Raw genomic sequence first — 21,209 nt, forward strand, 5'->3', positions numbered from 1 at the left:
CCATTAGCCTATCCTAAATAGTATTCCATTTTTAGGTTCTTCTTGGTAAGTAGGACTTCTTAATAGGAATAAGCTTGACTTTCCGTTTCAGGAACAGAATAGACTAAAATATAAAATTTAGGCCAAAGGCCAAGCGCTTGGACCCATAAAACCGTTCAGCGCTGAAATGGAATTGACAGTAAAAAGGTTAGAAAGATGTAATAGGAGGAAAGCCTCGCAGAATTGCACTATGAATCAATTGTTAGATGCTCGAGAGCAAGACCGGAGAGAAAGAATATGAACGGAGGTAACAGTAAAAGAAATTAAAAAGGTTGCAGCTAGAGGTCGAAGGGACGCTGCAAAGAATCTTAAGCAATGCCTACAGTGCACCACGTGAGGTGCACTGATGGCATAACCCCTGGCCCCCTCTGGGAAAAGTAACATTTCATTTAATGTTTATCATCTTAGTATTCCAGAATAAATTTACGTTGGGAAGCCATTGAACAGATGGTACTACTGTGAATCAAAAGTAAATGAGCAAACTTGTCGGCTTCAGTTTGATACGCATACTAAAATAAAAATAAGCCAATCGTGGAGTTTCTCATAAGAATGATTTTTCTTTTTTTCCTTTTTATTAAGCTGGCCTTATGCCAGCACAGGGTCATGTTCATAGAGCAGCTGCAGCCCGTAACCATAAGGATGGAGATTTTAATATTTGTGCATGCCTTATCTAATCCTCTCATTTTTCATATGCAGAATCCTTTATGTAGAAGACTCCGTTAAATGCTACATGTGTCAGTTTCACTGGATACCTACCGGTGCTTAGCAGAGCAAGAAATGAAAATGAGATGAGTGTTTTGACTTATATGACGGTGAGGAATAAAAATAAATCTGTAAAAGACCTACTGAATTAACATCGAAAATATAAATATGTAGAGCCAAAGTGCGGGAAAGAAATGAAAGTTATCTTTTGATTGTTTGGACTCAGACCTGAATTTCAAGTCAGTGGCCCCTTTGCACTTGCACTTCTTCCTCATGAATAGCATTCGTCTTCTGAATAATAAAAAGTAAGACGTTTCGGAGTAGGATTAATAGGACAGTATTGTTTATTTCAAGACAGTGCCATTGAAAATCACGATAACCTTTCAATGTTTCTGGACAGGTTTTTATTTCCTTCATCTTGGAGGTGGAATTAACTCGCAAAGCATAAAATTTGCACCTTTAATTGAGGAAAGCATTTCGACTCCTCTCGGGAAATTTTCATCTGCAAAGATTCAATATATACGTTTGTATGTGTAAGGTATTGGATCAAGGTATATAGAATAAGGGTATTTGGTGACAGATTTTCAACCTTTATTTATTTTTTCCGGAAATATAAAAAACAGGAAATTTGTTTCTCTCTCTGTCTCTGTCCCTGTCGTTTTCTGTCGTCTAGACAAGCGGGTTCTTGAATGAAATTCCTTAGTCTCGGGGAACATTCGACATTTCTCAGTGTTGGTGTAAATAAGCAAATCGTTCGTTCGTTCGTGAAATTCAAAGTACCCATCTGTATCTTTGTATATCTCCTTCATCCTACAGTGAATGGTAATTACTAATGATTTTCCTTAATGTTTGTGTTTTTATTATTGGTTTTGGGGGTTCAATTTCTACTCTAGTTTAAGCAATTTATCTCAGGTAAGACTTAACCGACGACATCTTGTCCAAACATCAGAAGAACGGCGGCGTCTCGGTGAAAACAAACGCCAAGGCGATGTAGTGGTACGTGAGTGAAATACCGATGATTTTAACCTTATTAACGAGTCGCTTGCATCTTCGTAGATTTCGTTTGACGAGAGATTATGTCTGGTTCTCTAATAACAATTAGGTTAGTCTTGGTTCGTGCTTAGATCTAAGGCCAATCACGGCTAGTGATGTCATTGATAAATGCTCTTTCTCTCCGCTGTTTGGTCGTCTGTTTCCATCTGGTGTTAGGCATTGCCTTTATGGCAGGTTAAAAAGGGGTTCATCCTATATTGTACGTGTTAGTTTTAAACTACACAAGGCCTCTCTAACTTTGAGAGTTTGGTCATGGTACGTATTAACTTAGCGTTTGCTCATGGCATGTAAAGTACCGTGTAACGTGTCCCCCTTCGATGTTTCCTGTAATGAGTACGTGGAAAATTCACTGACCACTAGGCATGTCATCACAAATTATGCAAAAGTATCTGTATATTTACTTGATACTATCGCCCAAAACTTGATTAACTACTTATAGGTTTAGAATTTTAACGCAGGCCTAAACCTGCTCAACATCGACGTACGGTAGCCAAGAACGTACTACATACTAGCCCTATTAGTACCTGCTACTACCAAAATTATGAACCGGTTATTGTCTAGTGTACAACGGCGAGAATAGACTCTGCAGACAAAAAAGAAAAAAAAAAATCCTGGAGTGCCATTTTCTAATCTAATCAGAACTTAACCTTCTTTCTTTCACATCAGAGACAGTGGACTAAGCTTCTGTGCAATGTACCTGAACTACCTACCATTGCAACAGCCAAAACCAGATATGGTGACATTTTAGGTACTTTTGGGTAGAATGCAGAGAGAGGGATCTCAACTTACTACTAGGTATATTTTGGGGCAGAGTTGTCCAAAGGGGCAAAGCCCCCAAAGCTAGGTCAGGATAGGACGTCTCAATCTAAAGTACATTAGGTAATTCTGGTTAGATGATGTTCCCTCCAAATTCCCTACTGCAGAAATGCCTATTAGGTCCACAGTAGCCCTGACCCCTCACTCTTTATGAACTCCTTTAGCACAAATAACTTGTTGACAATTAGGTACCGCAAAGCCTATAATTTACTCTTAAATATAAAATGGGCTACTTTCTAAGTATAATTATTGGAAGTAGATATTATCACCGCACGGTGAAAATAATTTCAGCACTTAGCTATTCTCACCGCACGCTTATTTCAACCTGTGGCCTACGGTTGTTGCCATTTTCGTGGTGAAAATAAATTCGAAATATGTTCACCTCCCGAAAGTGTTCATTGTATTTATATATGAAAAAAATGTCTATTATTCTCACTGCATGTTTTTTTTTGCCATTGCATTTTTTAGCAGTGCTTTTATACTGAAATTTGTAATATAATGTTAAACTATTGTAAGCAGTAAATATTGCTTTTCAAACTTTCCAAATTTTGTTTCCACTGATCTATCATAAACAGTAGTTACAGTTACTGTAATGCTATTTGTTTTAATATTTGAAATAACTGCTATGCATATTTCATCGTACTGCTTCACACTGGTTGTATGTATTAATGGCAATTGTAAGGCGAATAGATCAGTTGCGTGGAGAGGATCGAGACTCTGCCTCTAGAGATCTATCAGCATGCTGGCTTTCATACTCACAGAAAGACAGACAGACAGATCTTAGCTGTAGCTTCCAGACTTCTACAACCAATTCATCAAAGATTTTGGAACAATGCCATGAAAGTTATGAGAGACTTAAAGCCTTCAAACACTGCAGTATCAATTAAATTTTTAGAAATTTGCACCTTTCTTATTAAAAGCAAAACAGGAAGTGAAAATGGCCACACCTGTTGGCCAATGGTTGAAAAGAGGGTGCGGTGAGAATAAGTGGCACTGAAATTATTTTCACTGCGCGGTTACGATAGCCACTTTGATAATTATTCAGTGTAGTGTATGAGGATTTGAGGAATTTGTCATGCTATTTGGTAAATACTTTATTACTGTAGCCTGAGATTTAGCCTGTTAATAATCTCTCTCCCCTGGGGTGCTACAAATAGAAAATGGATTGAACAAACTTAAATGAGTGAAATGTGGGTATGAATGCCATGCCCTGCCTAACTGAAAGGATGGACTACGGTAAACAATTGCTTAGCGTACATTGATCCATCAAACAGTCACGTTATTTCAGTATATTTAATTGGTGAAACAACAATACAATTCAATATTTAAGCATACCACTCAAAAGATTGAGGTTTTGTAAACAAAATGAGATATATGAAACTCTCGCACGAAGTAAAATGACCATGCGAAGTCTTCGTAAAATATGTGTTCAAGGCAGTTTTTAAATCCAACATGCCGTGGTATTGGGTAGTAGGTCCATCTGCCCCGGTGACGATGTTCCCCAAGTCCATTTTGTCTGTAAAGGGCACATCTACTCGTTGGGAAGTTGATGTGCTTCAGTGCACCCCACAGTTAAGTCGTTGCGCCACAACTCTGATGCAAATACTATATAAGTATACTTCGGATCAATGTCTGAATGACTAACTTCAAGCAATTCGAACCAGCCAAATAAGCTTGTCCTTAGGAATCTAGGTGTTGGACTTTGTTAGGGGAATCTGAGGAAAACCTGGTGTGGTACGCATGGTAATAGAAAAATAGCATGTAGTTTAAACTTCATTGGTAAACTGTTGTCAAGATGTAGTTAGGGAAGTACTATACTAAGTATAAGTTTTTTGTTTTTGTCATAAAGTGCATACATATTACTAAAAAAGGATACTATACAGTATGCATAATTGGTTTCTTTCCATATTTTTACTCCTGCTGTATACATATAGCATATTTCACATGAAAGGATGTTCCACATCCAGGCCCAGGTGGTAAAAAAGAAAACAATTTACCTGTTAGGTACATAATGGGTTTGTATTTGACCATTTTCTATGGTAAAAGTTTTATTCAGATATCTTATATTGTAACAAAAATCAGCATTCAGTTTAATGAAACTTCTGTGTAAATATAATGTTCATTTAGTCCAGCATCTTTTATCCTGTAATTGTTAACTGATTAACATCAGATGAATATGGTAAGTGAAATTTAGGATTCAAGCCAGTGAGAGTGGCCTTACCCACTTAATGTGGATCTACCGTAGTTCTTTTCACACAATGATCTTTTTTGTAAAATCAAATTTGCTGGTATATACCATGTGAATAGTATTTGCATTTTCTAAGCCCAAAATTCATTTAAAAGAAATTCATTTATTGATTACTGTCCATTGGAACTATTTTAAGTAGCTTTCTTCTTGTAAATTAATTCTATATAAGTAACTTACTCTGTAATTACATTGCTTAGAGTTTCAGCGTTGGCAGCAATAAATTTGAAATGTGCTGGTCATTCTAGTTTATGTTTGGGTAGATGAATAAGACCCTGCCCACTTTCAGGGGAGAGAGAGGAACAACTTGCTAAAGAGCTCATTTTTTATTTATTTAATTTTTTTTTTTTTTTTGCCTCCTGATGGTTGTACTTCAGCTGTTAGTAGCAGCTTTGTTCAGAATTCTATATCATTCTGATTGTATGTATTTGTCCATCAATTTGGTGAAGTACATATATTCTTATCATGTCAGCCTTGTGGCATAATTAGAATTAGGTTTCTTTCAAAAAGGATTGACCAATTAAGACTATTTTTCTGATTGCAACTGTTCTTTGACTTCTTAGGAAAGTCGCACAGTAGTTCGATGAGCTTTAAGTACTGCAGGAAAGGTTGCAATAGTACTTGTTTGACCAAAAGATTTTATGATTCTCATACCATATGCACAGTTTGTAGAGGTTATTTTCAATTGACTTGAGATGAGTGTTCTGATTGGGATGGTAAGAAGTGGGAGACATCGAGTACACTTTTGAACAAACTGGGTAGGGATAAGAAGGGAATGGTGATTGCTAGATGAATTAGTAAATCTTTAGCTAGCCAGGGATCTGCTTTTGATAATGATGATGCTGACATCGATCCTAATGTGCCTGTTTTTTGTGATTCCTAATCCTAACTCTCCGACTGCAACCCTCTCCTGTTCCTGGTTCCATTATCACAACCTGACCCCATGACCAACCTCAGGTTGAAAATCGATAGGCAGACTACCTTAAACCTGGGAGGAGTCAAACTGGTAGCAGGCACACCCCTTTTGTGGCAGCAGACAGAGATCCTTCTTAAGATCTCTCTTTAGTGGATGCTTCATCTCCCACACGATTAAGAAGTCCTCAGCAAGATGCTCATTCTGTAAATAAGAATTTTGTTTCCTGAGCTTCTGTAGGAGCCAGACTCCATCTCTTTTGGGAGAGATAAGACAGTAGGATTCTCCCAGGGTAGTGCTGCCTGCTCCCTTTCCTCTGGGTTTCTGGTAAAAAACAAGGCACCTTCCTAGCCCTGGCCTCGTTCTTTTATTAAAAGTCTGACAGATATTGTAGGTCCTGTGAGGGCTCTAAATATTATCTCCATGGAATGGAGGGATTGTGTGGTCCTTCAAGTGAGTTGTGGTGTTTGGTTAAAAATCCCTCTCATTCAATGTCGAAGAATGCCACATATCGAAGAATGATCTGGCATTCTTTCTCAGGGACCCTATTACAGAAACTCATTCCTTGATTGGAGATATTGTCTGTGCTTCCTGCAAGGTTAAGGCTCATGAGATAAGAGATGTAGCCACATCACTGGCATTTAAGCAAAATTTATTGCTTGCTTCAATATGTGACTTTCTGGAAATGCAAGTTGGTGTTTGCATCAAAACTCGCGGCACATGCAGTGGGCGGCCAGGTGGTAGTACCCATTCCCGCCGCTGGGAGGCGGATATCAGGAACCATTCCCATTTTCTATTCATATTTTTTCTGTCACCGGTGTTGCTGTAAACAAAAAACTGTTTGTTCATGAAACTTACCTGGCAGATATATATATAGCTGTATTTTCTGAAGTCCGACAGAATTTAAAAATTCGCGGCACACGCAGTGGGCGGCCAGGTGGTAGTACCCATTCCCGCCGCTGGGAGGCGGATATCAGGAACTATTCCCATTTTCTATTCATATTTTTTTCTGTCGCCGGTCGGTAAACAAACTGTTTACAGACCTCCGCCTAGGATTTTGAAACTTCATTAGCCACTTAAGTATCCTAATTATTCTTTCGATTATTAACTTGGATTTGTGGCTAGGCATACGCTATCGTAAATTTTTTAATTTTTTCATTGCATTTGATGTCTGAAGCTAGTTAGCCTAGTTTCAGACTTTGTTGTCTGCATGGTAAGGTGAGGCTACCGTAACTTTCGGTAGACACTCGCTTAGTATATATGACGGTTACATGTTTTCTTTGCATAAGGTAATTAGTGTAATGTGTGACTGATTACGGAAGAAGGAGGATTCAATTACGCATTTTTAGAGCGTGTTAGAATCAGGAGTTTTTTCCTCCACAGTAAACAGAAGTTAGAAATAATGAACCTTCTAAACCTACTGTAGATTTTATTTTGCCTAACCCTGTGGTATGGCTTACGAGCCTAGAATAAGTGTCTGCTAAAGGATTACATCAAGTAATCTTAGAGTAAAGTGCTCGCTCTCAACCAGTGTTGTGAAGTGTAGTGACCCTTGGTGTTGTGGAGGGGGCGTCAGATCGGCCCCATAATGCCTCTAGGCCTGGACCTCTGTCGGACTCCCAGGACTCAGGGAGAGGGCATGTCGAAAGCCGCAAGAGGGTTACGGGGGCTCCCCACCGATCTGGCGTCCCTTCGGCAGAACCTGTTGACTCTTCCCAGGCTGCTAAAGATCGTGCACGTGCGCGAATCTTGAAAGATTGCTTCTCGTCCTCCGAGGCGTCCTCCCCACACAGGGGGGGTTGGAGTTCTCGGAAGGACTCGCGCCCCCTAAAGAAGCTTTAGAGAAGAGGACGCTTCACGTCCTCTCTCTCGTCACGAGAGGATGAGAGAGTAAAGAGGACCACATTTTCCCTTTCCCTTTTAGAAGAATGCACTGGCTCTTTTCCTAAGGGGACATTTAAGGAGGCTCATTCATCTTGCCGAAGAAGTGATTTGAGCCTCCTCGAGAACGCTTTCATGATATAATCATTTATACATTATTAAGGCCGGCATTCATCTTGCCAGAAAGAGTGATTTCGAGCCTCCGGACGTGACACCGTCAATGTATATATCATTTATACATTATTAAGGAGGCTCATTCATCTTGCCAGAAGAGTGATTTGAGCCTCCTGCGATGTGATTTTCTGAACGGCTCCATGATATATTCACTATTACATTATTAAGGAGGTTGGTCATTCATCTTGCCAGAAGAGTGATTTGAGCTCCTGCGAGTGAACGCTCATGAAGTTAGAGCTGTTTCAACCTCGCTAGCATTCCAAAAGAAAATTTTGGTAATCAAAGGACATTCTTGATTCCACCTTTTGGAGGAGCAACTCAGTATTCGTCTCCTCTCTCATTGCGCTCCGTATACGTTATGTAACGTTCGCTTACTTCGATAAAGCAAGCTGATAAGTTTGACGGCCGGCAAGCTGCTTTGCACAGTCAAACAACTTATGTCTGGTGGCGGCATAGAAGGGCAATTTAGACGTGAGAAGCTTTTGGAGGTGCTCGACGTCTATAAGTAGAGACATTCTCCAGGACGCTCGGCAAGCACCTTGCGGAAGACGAAAGCCATACGTCCTTTCCCTTTAGTGTTCACACTCTTCAGAGCAGCGTGCGGCTCTCCATGGAGAATCGCATGAGGACGTCCCTTAAAAATATTCAATGTCATACGCAAAACGCGTTCGTCAATAACATTGAGATGTTGGCAAGGTCGCTCGCCAGGAGCCTCTTGGCGGGCCTTGCATGCATCAAGGCGCTCAACGAGTTCCTCTCTGAAACGTCGTTCAGAAGACTTGGTGTTCTCTGCTCAGACACTCTCGTAGCTGGACGCTTTCCAGGACGCTTTTGAGGACGCTCGGCAGGAAGCTTTGAGGACGCTCAGCAGGACGCTTTCCAGCACGCTTTGAGGAACGCTCAGCAGGGACGCTTTTGTGGACATTCGCCAGGAACGCTTCGGTGGTGGAAGCTCGGCAGGACGCTAGCGAGGGACGTCGCCCAGGACGCTACGGAGGACGGATCGCCCAGGACGCTAGCGAGGACGCTCGCAGGACGCTAGCGAGGACGCTGCAAGGACGACTCGATCGCTACAAGACGTCGGCATGCCTACAGGCATGACGGTCGGTAGAGCACTTGCCAGGACGTTCTTCAGAACGATAGGCGTCTACGCATCAAGACGTTCGGCAGGATTCCTGCAAGAACGCTCTTCAAGACGGCGTCGTCGAAGTAGAGGAAGGAGGTTTGGTCTCGTCAAGATGTCTACTTCGCTTTCTACGAAGGGAGCGTTTCAATAGAATCCATCACTTGATGAATTCCAGGAAAACTGTAAGCAGATTCGGTGTCATAAAAACGCCTGTCTGCTTTCGGGATTGCGCTGCCGAAGGGAACATTAAGGTCCTTCCTGTCGTAAGCCAGTCTCTAATCAGGAATCCTGCCCCTTCCTCGATTTCTGCGGGAATCGGGAAACTATATGCTCGAATTCCTGGATACTTTCTGTCATGTAAATGGGTTAGTTCTCATTGACAAAGATCTCATAACATTTTATCGCTTAAGCGGATAAGTAACAAATTTCGGAAGAGCTCTCATCATTTTCAGAAAACGAACGTGGACAGTCGTTTTCCTTTCTTTCTCTCTTCCTCGTCCAGGAAAGATGTAGTAGAGAATTCGATGTTCAAATTACTACAATACTTACGTAGTTATCTTTGCGTCATTTTGCAATAACGCATGGGTCGAGTCATATACGCATATCGTATTTACCTCTGCGGATAGAAGCCGAAAGAACTGTTGTTCTAATGTATTTATTTGACACTCCCTTCAACCTTCCAAGAGTTTTGGAGTAAGAACAACTCTTCAGGTATTGTTACGACAACACCAACTCAGCTTCTGTATTTAGCGAATTCTGTTTCGTTTAAATAGGCCTGCTTGAGAGTGTCCTTTTGCTCGATAATATCATACCTATTCCTTCGTAAAGGGAGTAGTCTGGCAACTCAGGCAGATAGTATTCTGTTCTCCATTGAAGCTTTCCTTCGAGGAAGACTTCTCCTTCACCTTTTTGATAGAGATCGAAGGTGGTCGATCTCCAATCCTTATTTGTTTTCTTTAAGGAAAGAATTAGGATGGAGATCGTTGTTCAGAATACTATAAATATACTACGTATATTAACCTCGCGACATGATTCTAATAAAGCAGTTGAATTGTCCGAGGGGTAGGCGCATATCCTAGTTATTCTACGGATTGCGACTTAGACGAGAAGTATTCTAATTGAACTTGCAACATCAACTCAGCTTCTGTATTTAGCGAATTTTGTTTCGTTTAAATATGCCTGCTTGAGAGTTTCCTTTGGCTCGATAATTTCATACCTATCCCTTCGTAAAAGGAGTAGCTGGCAACTCAGGCATATAGTGCGAGACGATGATCAAGGCTGCTGTAGCCTGTTACTGTGATCTACGCAGTACCGGCTAGCTCGGTGTCATGCGCGTTGGTTACGTCTCTCCCCCCTTGCGGGAATGGCTTAAAACCGTCTCTTTGCCCTACAATCATGGATTTTTAGCCTCGGCTTGAGGAAATTTCTAGTAATCTTGAATGATCATACCTGCCGTTGACTTAGAAAATTTCAACAAGATATCTATACTTGTTAGGTGCGGGTTTACCGCACGGTAACATTCTGTACGAATCTACCGCGGCATAGCACTATAATAATGCTCTCCTGCTTATGCAAAGCGCAGCCTTATTTAGGGAAGGAAGCAGGCTGAGTGAGGGAATGGATGAGTTTGCTGGGGACCATTCCTCGCTGGAGAAGCTGTTTTCCCTGAATAAACAGCAATTCAGACCTCTACAAATTTTCCTCACGAAGGAAATTGGAATAACATCAAAGATTTTGTAATTCTAATTTTCTCTCAACGGCTTGAGGATCACCTCAGGTGATAGCGAGAGGGTGCCAGACATCCGAACAGAGAACAGATGTTCTGGCACATTGTCTGAAAGAATTGGAAGCCAAATTAGTCGGCTTTCCAGTTCCTCGAAGGGTGAGGTTGGATCGAGTGGCCCAAATCATCGTCGGATAATTTCTCAGCTCTCTCATAGCTCGAGAAGAGAGAATTGGTTATGGGCTTGGGCACGGAACGTAACGATCCTCAAATAGGTTCGTTAATCTAGTGCACGTCCGTGGGGGTCTTCTCGATCGAAGGCAACAACTACTGACGTCTGAGTAATCCTCACTTAGAAGTATGTCGAAAGTGAGGAGAGACTGAGGGAGTCCTTCGTTAAGTTTTTCGTAAATATTGAAGACGAAGGAGCTTCCTCTTAAGTTGTTCCCTTATTCATGATCCTAGAGGATTAGCTTTAGTCGCCACATGTTGGCCTCTAAGAGGTTGGATTCACAGAGGTCAGGTAATTCAGAGAATTGTCCAAAGACCCTTCCCGAGAGAATCGGTGTAATCAAACATCGTCACTTAGTGAAGTATCTAATATCTCTCCTCTCTGAGTCTGAAAGCGTTCAGGACTATCGAGAAGCGATAAGATCTTCAAGATTAATGGCAGTCTCTTGGCCAAGGCAAAGCCAGTGCTGCCTATTTCAGTTTCAATCGGGGGGGGCCGTTTCTGGAGATAGTGAAGGGAAAGACTGTTCCTCCACCTCGACCTCTGTGAATTTCGTTTATGGTTCTATCTTTCCGTATGAAGTATGAGATAAGATAGAAGTCCAAATAACTGTTGTAGAATATGCAAATGATGTTGTTGACGGCCTCTAGGCTCAGAGATTCGGTTCTGTCAAACAAACAAAGCTTATTCACGATCTGAGGTCTGTGGAGATCTTGTATTTCTCTGGATCAAAGGTTCCGGCATGGAACTTAGACGTAGTCTGAGTTTCTGATGCCAAAAGCATTTCGAACCTATCCTTTCTGCGAACTTTAATACACGTGACCAGAAAGGCTAATATTCTAACCGCTCTAGCCACGGCAAGGAGGGTTAGTGAGGTTTTAGCCATCATCAGAGGTTTTGGCTTTAAAGGACATAATGCGGTCTGTCGCTAAGCCTTCCGTTCTTGATAAGAACGAAAACCTGTCTGACCATTGACCCGAAGGCTTGTGAGACCAAGGGTATGGCACAAATTATTGGGCAAGGGCATTAGAGAGTCCTGTGCCCTGTAGGGTCTCTCAATTTCTTTATCTTGATAAAACTATAGAAAGTCAAGGTTAACAGACAATCTGCGGGTCCGTAAAAAGACCGGACTAGTTCATGTCCAAGAACACCCTGGCATGATAGCCAAGGAGTTCTTTTAAGAGGTGTTTCTCATTCATTATGTTGCATAAAGATTGAGATTTTTTCTTAATATCATGCTCAAGAGGTGAGGGCGCGGCCTCGGAAGCATTTTCAACAGAGCATGACACTCAGTAACATCCTGAGTGCCACGCTTTTGCGAAGCAACTCTGGGTTCGCTCACACTCCGACAATCTGCGGTGTTCCGTAAAAAGACCAGACTGGTTCATGTCCAAGAACACCCTGGCAATTATAGCCAAGGAGTTCTTTTAAGAGGTCATCATTATGTTTGCATAAAGATTTGAGATTTTCTTAATATGAATGCTCAAGAGGTGAGGGCGCGGCTCGGAAGCATTTCAACAGAGCATGACATCAGTAACATCCTGAGTGCCACGCTTTAGCGAAGCAACTCTGTGTTCGCTTCACACTCCCGACGGGATGTGAAGACGACATTTCAGATCCGTAAGTCGCTAGGACCATACATATCCGTAGATATATTATTGGGTGCAAGAAAAAAGCAACACGAATCCTATCCTATAGAAAAGGGATAGGTGTGCTTTTAACTTTGAAGGGTGGTCGCTTGAGGCGCGTTCCTTTTCTTTAGCCTAGAAGTTATGGAACTAACTTTGATAGGTTAGGTCAGGTGGTGGTTTAGCTTCGGTGCCCTCAAAAACAAAAAGTATGGTCATATGGTCTAGTCACATTGTGGTCACGCCCCCGTGACAGATCATCTAGAGCGCACCAGCATTACAGGTCTCTACCTCGCTGGCAACTCTAGTAACGCAGAAAGCAGACTTTGGTGACAGTAATCACGAAGTCGGCTAGCTAACAGGTCAGGAACCAAGATGTATATCATCTACTAATTTAGTTCCCAAAAATCCTATTCTGTCTCTTCCCACCATCCGAAGGTGGGATTCAGCTATATATATATCTGTCAGGTAAGTTTCATGAACAAAATGTTATTGTTATAATACAATTAAGTTTGTTCATACTTACCTGGCAGATATATATAATTAAAGTGCCCACCCACCTCCCCTCAGGAGACAGTGGCACTGATAAAATATGAATAGTAAAATGGGAATAGTTCCTGATATCCGCCTCCCAGCGGCGGGGGGTAATGGGTACTACCACCTGGCCGCCCACTGCGTGTGCCGCGAATTTTTAAATTCTGTCGGACTTCAGAAAATACAGCTATATATATATCTGCCAGGTAAGTATGAACAAACTTAATTGTATTATAACAATAACATTTTGCAGTACCTCCGCCTTTGGATTTTGAAAACTTTTGGTCACTTAAGTATCTGGATTGTCTTTTGGTTTTGATTCTGGATTGGTGGCTAGGCACGCACAATAGTGGACGGTTTTTTTATTTTTGATTGGCTTTTCTTTGAACGTGATGTCTGGATCAAGTTCAGTGAGTTTCAGGGTGTGTGTGTGAAGAGTGATTGTAAGGTGAGGCTACCGAAATCATTGGTAGATCCCCACACTGTATGTACGGGGTGTAGGGGGCTTAATAGATGATCGGTGTAAGGAGTGCGAATGTTTGACCGATGATGGATGGAAGATGTATGATTCCTATCTACGGAAATTGGAACGTGATAGGATCAGGAGGTCTTCCTCTAGGAGCGGTTCCAGTAAAGGTAAGGGAAGTAATATTCCACCTTCAATAACCCCAGTAGATTTTGTATCTCCTAAAGAGGACGGTATATAGTGCCTTTTTAACCAAGGCAGTCTCCCACGCTCAGAGGGCAGCGCTGTGTATTCGCCTTTGTCGACTTTTTGTTCCCTCTCAGTTGGTGAAGGACATTTCTCGTTCATTAACTGAGAAGGCGACTCAGGACCTTCTGACGCAGTCAGCAAGGAAGAAGAAGCCTGCTTCTACACCTGACAAGAAAGGACCGAGTACATCGGTTCAAGCCCTTTCGAGGGGGGTTGGACCCTACCATCCCAGACCTCCCGCAAGAAGGAAGGCTCCTGAGAAGAGAGGTAGGTCTGCTTTCGTCCCTTTAAAAAGGGAAAGAAAAGTGATGTTTCTCTCCTCCAAGCACCAGTAGGTGCTAGGCTCCTGGGATTTGTGGAGGCCATGGACACTTATAAACGCAGACGCGTCATCGTTGTCTGTAATAAGGAAGGGAATATCATATCCCTTTCCTGAACACTCCTCCCTAACATCAATACCACGGGAATAACAGCCAAGTACAAGGATCCTGTGCTGAGGGATACTCTTCGATCGATGGTGGAACAAATGTGGGACAAGAGAGCGATAGAAATAGTACTGGATCAAAACTCCCCGGGGTTTTTTACAATCGCCTTTTTTCGGTTGCGAAGGCCTCGGGAGGCTTGGAGAAGGACCCAGTACTAGACGTCAGCTCTCTGAACAAATTTGTTCGGAAGGAGAAGTTCTCGATGGAGACTTCTGCCTCAGTCCTTGCGTCATTGCGACAAGGAGATTGGATGGTGTCTCCTGGATCTCCAGGAAGCCTATTTTATTTTCCACGTTCCCGATCCACCCCTTCATCGAAAGGAAGTACCTCCGTTTCATGACGGGGGGAAGGATCTTTCAGTTCAGAGCCTTGGTTTGTTTCGGCCTGTCCACAGCTCCTCAGGTCTTCACAAGCCTGATGAAAAATGTGGCGAGTTTCTTCACCTCAAAGGAGTAAATATCTCTCTGTATCTGGACGACTGGCTCATCAGGGCCAGATCAGAGAGACAGTGCTTGGAGGACCTGACGTTAACTTTAGATCTGATCAAAGCGTTGGGATTGCTCGTGAACCTCGAGAAGTCGCAGCTGACCCCCCAGACAGGACTTAGTCTATCTGGGGATTCAGATGGATTCTCGGGGTTTTCTGAGTATTTCCTTCGCAAGAGAGAATCGCAAAAGGTTTGCAGATAGTCTCTCTCTTCTAAGGAAGGAACAGACGTCGGCGAGGGAATGGTTGAGCCTTCTAGGGACCCTTCCTCGCTCGAACAGTTCTTCCCGCTAGGAAGACTTCATTTTACGTCCGCTTCAATTCTTCCTCAAGAAGTCTTGGAGTTGGAAAACTGGACAACTTTCGGACGCCTTTCCCATTCCAGTGGAGATAAGACGCACCTGGAATGGTGGTTGCCCCCTCTGAAAGAGAACAAAGGGATCTCTCTAAGAACCCAGACCCAGACCTAGCGTTGTACTCCGACGCGTCGGAGAAAGGTTGGGGAGGCAACATTAGGCTCGAAGGAGGTGTCAGGCATCCTTGGGAACCAGCGCAGGTGTCTTGGCACATAAACTGCAAAGAGCTCTCGCCAGTGCATCTGGCTTTGAAGAGTCTAGAACCTATGGTGTCGAACAAAGTAGTGCAAGTAAACGTGGGACAACACCACCGCACTTGCCTACATTCGAAAACAAGGAGGGACTCACTCCTCGTTCCTTTACGAGCTGAACGAGAGACCTTTTGCTGTTGGACGTCTCACAGGAACATTCCCTTCCCTCTGACAAGGTTCGTTCAGGGAGTAAAGAATGTGAGGGCGGACAGACTCAGCAGGAGGAACCAGGTCCTTCATACAGAGTTGGACCCTACACGAGGAGGTGTTGTCAAAGATCTCTGGTCGCTGTGGGGGACACCTCATGTGGATCTCTTCGCCACATTCATCTCCAAAAGGCTGGCAGAGTCTTTTGCTCGGTCGTTGGGAAGACCCAAGAGCTCTTATGGTGGACGCCTTCCTGCTAGATTGGTCTCGCGTTAGACGTCTATGCTTTTCCTCCATTCAAAATCCTGGGACTAGTACTAAAAAAGTTTGTGTGGCGTCAAAGGAGACGAGGATGACATTGATAGCCCCCTTTTCGGCGGCCCAAGATTGGTTCACGGAGGTGGTAGAGGGTGGGATCGTAGAACCTTTCCCAGATCCCTACCAAGAAGGATGGATCTTCTCAGACAGCCACACTTCAAGAGGTATCATCAAAACCTCCCCGCTCTCGCTCTGACTGCCTTTCGACTATCGAAAGACTCGTCAGAGCGAGAGGGTTTTCTGCGAAGTTGCAAGCGCGATCGCGAGAGCACGCAGAACCTCCACTACGAAAGTATATCAGTCGAAGTGGGAGGTTTTTAGAAGGTGGTGTAGAACTAGGAAGTTGTCCTCCTCCACTACCTCTATAGCGGAAATTGCTGATTTCCTTCTATTCCTGAGAGAGCAATCTCATCTAGCTGTATCCACAATAAAGGGATACAGAAGTATGCTCTCGGCAGTCTTCAGGAATAGAGGATTAGATCTGGCAGATAATAAGATCTCCACGATCTCATAAGGTCCTTTGTTTGAGACTTCAAAGTCGAAGGAAACCGGTCCCTCCGAACTGGAACCCTAGACGTGGTTTCTCAAGTTCTTTCATCTGAAAGATTCGAACCTCCTCATCTGGCTTCGTTTCGAGACATCACCAGAAAATGCCTATTCTATTATCTTTAGCTACGGCAAAGAGAGTTAGTGAATTACATGCTCTGCAGGATTAAAGTAGGTTTCAAGGAGACTCGGCTATTTGCTCATTTAAGACCCTGTTTTAGCTAAGAATGAGAATCCCTCGAATCCCAGGCCTAAGTCATTCGAAGTCAAAGGCATATCGAAGTCTCGTAGGAAGAGAAGCAGAAAGATCTCTATGCCCTGTAAGAGCTCTAAAGTTCTTCATTCAGAGAAAGCAATCAGATGGGGAGGCTCTAGAACAAGGTCTTTGGTGCGCGGTAAAAAGACCCCACAACGACTGATGTCCAAGAATGCTCTGGCATTCTTTGTGAGGAACGTCATTACAGACGCGCATAAGGTCTGTTCTGATGAACAGTTGCGACTGTTGAAAGTTAAAGCTCATGAAGTGAGAGCAGTAGCGACGTCTCTCTCGTTTCATAAGAATATGTCGCTTTAAAAAACATCATAGATACGACATTTTGGAGATGCAAACTCAGTATTTGCATCTCATTACTTGAAAGACGTTGTGTGACATATGAGAAGTGTTTTTCTCTGGGTCCTTTCGTATCGGCGGATACGATTCTGGGTACGGGAGCCGACACCAATCCTTAAAAGTATATACTTTAATTCTTTTTAGATATGGTCTGGAGTCTCTTCGAACAATGGAGGACTTGGTTTTAGCACGGCGGCCCGTCTATGTTGTTCAGCAAGAGAATCTTGTCATGTCTAATTAGATGAGTATAATTTTTTTTTAGAAAATTATGTATGTGTGCGTAGTGGTTTTTGAGTTACGGTTGTTGTGAAGAGTTCGGGGATAACTCGGAACAATCCTTAGTTCTAACATATGGTTAGGATCAGGTGGTCGGGATTGGTTGTGTGCTCCTTCATAGGGTGTATTGTCGTATAAGTGGATCAGCACCCATTGACAAAGTCCTTTCAGGCTCTGCCGAGTAAGCGGATAAGACCCCATCGGCAGACCCACAAGAACTCTTGGCCATAGATCATATATCTCGCTAAAGTTTCTTGAGGTGATGCAGACTACTGGGCAAACACCCACGAAGTCTACCACCTATCAGGCAGGAACCAAGGTTTTATTTATACCTACAACATATGTTGTTTACCTGTCTATTCCATATAGTAGCTGTCTCTTACCCTCCACCGAAGGGTGCCAATCAGCTATGTATATATCTGACAGGTAAGTTGATTGTATGAAAATGATATTGTTATGTTACAATAAAGTTTCATACATACTTACCTGGCAGATATATACAATTAAAGGCCCACCCAGCCTCCCCGCAGGAGACAGGTGGAAGAGGAGAAAAATATGATAGAAAACGGGGATGGTTCCTAGTCCTGCCGCCCAGGGCAGGCCGGTAGATCACCTGACCTACCTGTAGCGAGTGGCGCGAAATTTGAATTTCTGTCAGGGACGACGGAGTCTTAGCTATATATATATCTGCCAGGTAAGTATGTATGAAACTTTATTGTAACATAACAATATCATTTTCCTTACATCAGCGCGGTATCTCTTCTGAAAAATTCATACGTGCGATTGTCGTAATGTTTGCGCCATTTTAAATTAGCCGTTACATAAAGTTTTATATATGAATATGTGCGCAATTTTATGTAGAATACAACTAAAAATAATTGAAGGTTGTAGCTTTTCTCATTTTTGAAATATTTGTATATAAATCACGATAAGTAGAAAAAAAAAACCACGTTTGGTCAACTTTGACTCGACCGAAATGGTCGAAAAACGCAATTTTTACAGTCTAGTAATATTCAGTCATTTATCTTCATTTTGAAACAAATTCGTTGTCTCTAGCACTATATTTAGATTTATGGTGAATTTAAAAAAAAAAAATGTCCGAAATGCGTATGTTGCATTCTCGGAATATTTGCTCCGTTTCATATTAGGCGTTTCATATAGTATTATATATGAAAATGTGCACAATTTCATGTAGAATACAACAAAAAGTAATTGAAGTAATTGAATGTTGTAGCTTTTCTCATTTTTGAAATATTTGCATATAAATAAATATATATATAAAAAAAAATTCGACATTCGGTCAACTTTAGCTCGTCCGAAATGGTCAAAAACTGCAATTGTAAGCTAAAACTCTTACAGTATAGTAATATTCAATCATTTATCTTCATTTTGAAACAAATTTGAAGTCTAGAACAATATTTAGATTTATTGTGAATTTAAAAAAAAAACTTTGTCTGCTCGTTACGAATTCATGCATCATTTTGTGATAATATTTTCTCTGTGTTGCTTTGATTGTTTTACAATGTGTTATATACCAAAATGATTGCAATTTAGTGTACAATACAACAACAAAAAATTAACTTGTTAGCTTTAACTGTTTTGCTCACAGCACGATTTGAATACAATTATATATGAAATTTTTTTTTCGCGCTATCATATATCGCACTATTTATATATGATGATGATATTTTTTTCATTTCTTATGGTTGCATACTAAACTTCAGGCAATGACAAAAAAGGAGCCAAAAATGAACTCTGAATCTTGAAAACTAAGCGCGCTGTGATTTAAAAAAAAATATATTTTTCCCCCTTCGGCGCTCGCTCCGAGGCCCCCTCGGCGTATGGGAGACCATTTTTATTATACCCCTTAGGCGTTTAAGGGTTAAATATCAAGGGAGGAGATAGAATTTGAAAAATAGTTATTTTCGGGATAAATCACCCTGGCGTCACAAAACCGAAGGTCAGGGGCGAAAATCATATGCGGTTTGGAGATGTCCCAAGTCACCTTATAAAGTGGTATGAATATCAGAGTCCTGTCCTTAAAGAATGGCATTAGCCGGCCGGCCCCCTTAATCGGTTAATCGGATAGGTTAAGCCTGGAAGAGGTAGTTATCCTTTCAGAAACCTAGAATATCTTTATCCTTTCAGAACCTTAGAACATCTTTGTCAAAGGTTAATCCTGGTAGAGTCAAAGTTAACCTTTTGTTTTCTGGTTTTAGGAAACGTAGATGTCGTTGTCAAAGGTTAAGCCTGGAAGAGGCAAAATTAAACTTGTTTTCTGGTTTTAGAAAACTTAGCTATTTTGCCAATGGTTAAGCTTGGAGGAGGCAAAGTTAACTTTTTGTTTTGTAATTTAGTAAACCTAGAATGTATTTGTGAAGGTTAACCTTGGAAGAGGCAAAGTTAACCTTTTGTTTTGTGTTTTTCGAAACATAATGTCTTGGTCAAAGAACACAAGGTCCTCTGTGACGTATTTGATTAGGCTAGTGCATGAAAACTAGCTTCATATCTTTTATGTGAGCAGCAGTTGTAACTTCATTTAGTGTTATGTCAATTTGTCGCTTCAGGATAGGATTGATGTGGCACATTAGAAGTGTAATTTGGTTTTTACCCACTCATTACCTTAAGTATACAGAATCGTGTTTGAAAACAGTAAAACCCTTAATCCACTACTGGGTAATCTTTTCCTGAACTTTTGAAAGAGCAGTTCTTTAGGCTCTTTTGTTTAAAATCCCAGGTTTTAATATTTTGAAGAGCATGAAGGTAAAATTTTTGTATGGGAGAGTACCTTTTTATCATAAAGGTACATATATATATATATTTGTTCATGAAACTTACCTGTCAGATATATATATATAGGCTGTATTTTCTGAAGTCCGACAGAATTTTAAAAACTTCCGACACACGCAGTGGTCGGCCAGGTGGTTAGTACCCATTCCCTGCCGCTGGGAGGCGGGTATCAGGAACCATTCCCATTTTCTATTCATAATTTTTCTGTCGCTGGTGCTGAAAACACCTGTTTTCAGTACCTCCGTCTTAGGATTTTGGAAACTTCATTGCCGCTAAGTATCCTAATTGTCTTTTGATTTATTTACTTGGATTTGTGGGATTTGTGGCTAGGCATACGCTATCTTAAATTGATTTGAATTTGATTCATTTTTGCATAAAATATCTGAATCTAGTTAGGCTAGTTTCAGACGGGGTTAGTCTGCAAAAGATAGGGTGTGGCTACCGAAAGCTTCGGTAGATCCGCACTTGGTATGTACGAGGGGTATGGGTCTTGCTTCTTTGTTGAGATTTGTCATGTAAGGAGTGTGAGACTTTTGTCTATTCCGTAAGGAAGACGGATGATTCGTATGTACGCAATTAATCAGTAAATATGTCTAATTCCGTAAGGAAGACGTATGATTCGTATGTATGCAATTAATCAGTAACAAAAGTCAGGTAGTGAACCTGCTAAACCTTCCTGTAGACTTTATTTTGCCTAACCCTGTAGTATGGCCTACGGGCTATGAATATGTCTACGAGAGGTGCTCGCTCTCCTTCATTGCTGTGAAGTGCTACTTCTGTAATTGTTACTCCTAACCCTGCAGTGTTGCCTTCGGGCCCTAAGCAGTGTCTGTAGAGGAATTACCCTTTCTCTGATACTCTTTCGATTCGTATCTTAGAATCGAAAGTGCTTGCTTTAGAGAGTAAAAGTGAAGTGCAGAAGTGCAGTGATACCCCTTGTGTAGTGTGAGGGTGCGTCGAATCGGCCTCGTTTCGCCTCTAGCCGGGACCTCTGCTTGACTCCCAGGACCCGGGGAGGGAGCATGTCGAAAGCCTAAGGAGGGTTACAAGAAACCCCCACCGATCTGGCGTGCCTTCGGCAGTTTCTGATGAAAATCCCCAGACTGCCAAAGTGCGTGCGCGTGCACGAATCCTGAAAGATTGCTTCTCGTCCTCCGAAGCGT

The 21,209-nt window shown here is 41.9% G+C and overlaps 2 protein-coding genes across 5 annotated transcripts in view; both read left to right on the forward strand.

Annotated features, from left to right (window-relative positions):
• The window catches only part of LOC135215536 (uncharacterized), a 116,681-nt gene that overhangs the window by 43,130 nt on the left and 52,342 nt on the right, over positions 1–21,209 (forward strand). The window contains exon 1 of one of the 4 annotated variants that reach the window (XM_064250366.1): positions 1,413–1,563. The exons of 1 other annotated variant lie outside the window; for it this stretch is intronic. The gene's annotated coding sequence lies outside the window, so the exon portion shown is untranslated. Of the gene's footprint in view, positions 1–1,412; positions 1,564–1,642; positions 1,738–1,913; positions 2,050–21,209 lie in introns of those variants that run through there. 2 more of the 4 variants (XM_064250367.1, XM_064250369.1) reach the window with 2 other exon arrangements.
• Positions 1,705–21,209, forward strand: part of LOC135215538 (polyadenylate-binding protein 2-like) — a 175,224-nt gene continuing 155,719 nt past the window's right edge. The window contains exon 1 of the mRNA XM_064250370.1: positions 1,705–1,843. The gene's annotated coding sequence lies outside the window, so the exon portion shown is untranslated. The remainder of the gene's footprint in view (positions 1,844–21,209) is intronic.

Source organism: Macrobrachium nipponense, chromosome 5 (genome assembly GCF_015104395.2).
Source record: "Macrobrachium nipponense isolate FS-2020 chromosome 5, ASM1510439v2, whole genome shotgun sequence".
Classification (NCBI taxonomy): Eukaryota; Metazoa; Arthropoda; class Malacostraca; order Decapoda; family Palaemonidae; genus Macrobrachium; species Macrobrachium nipponense.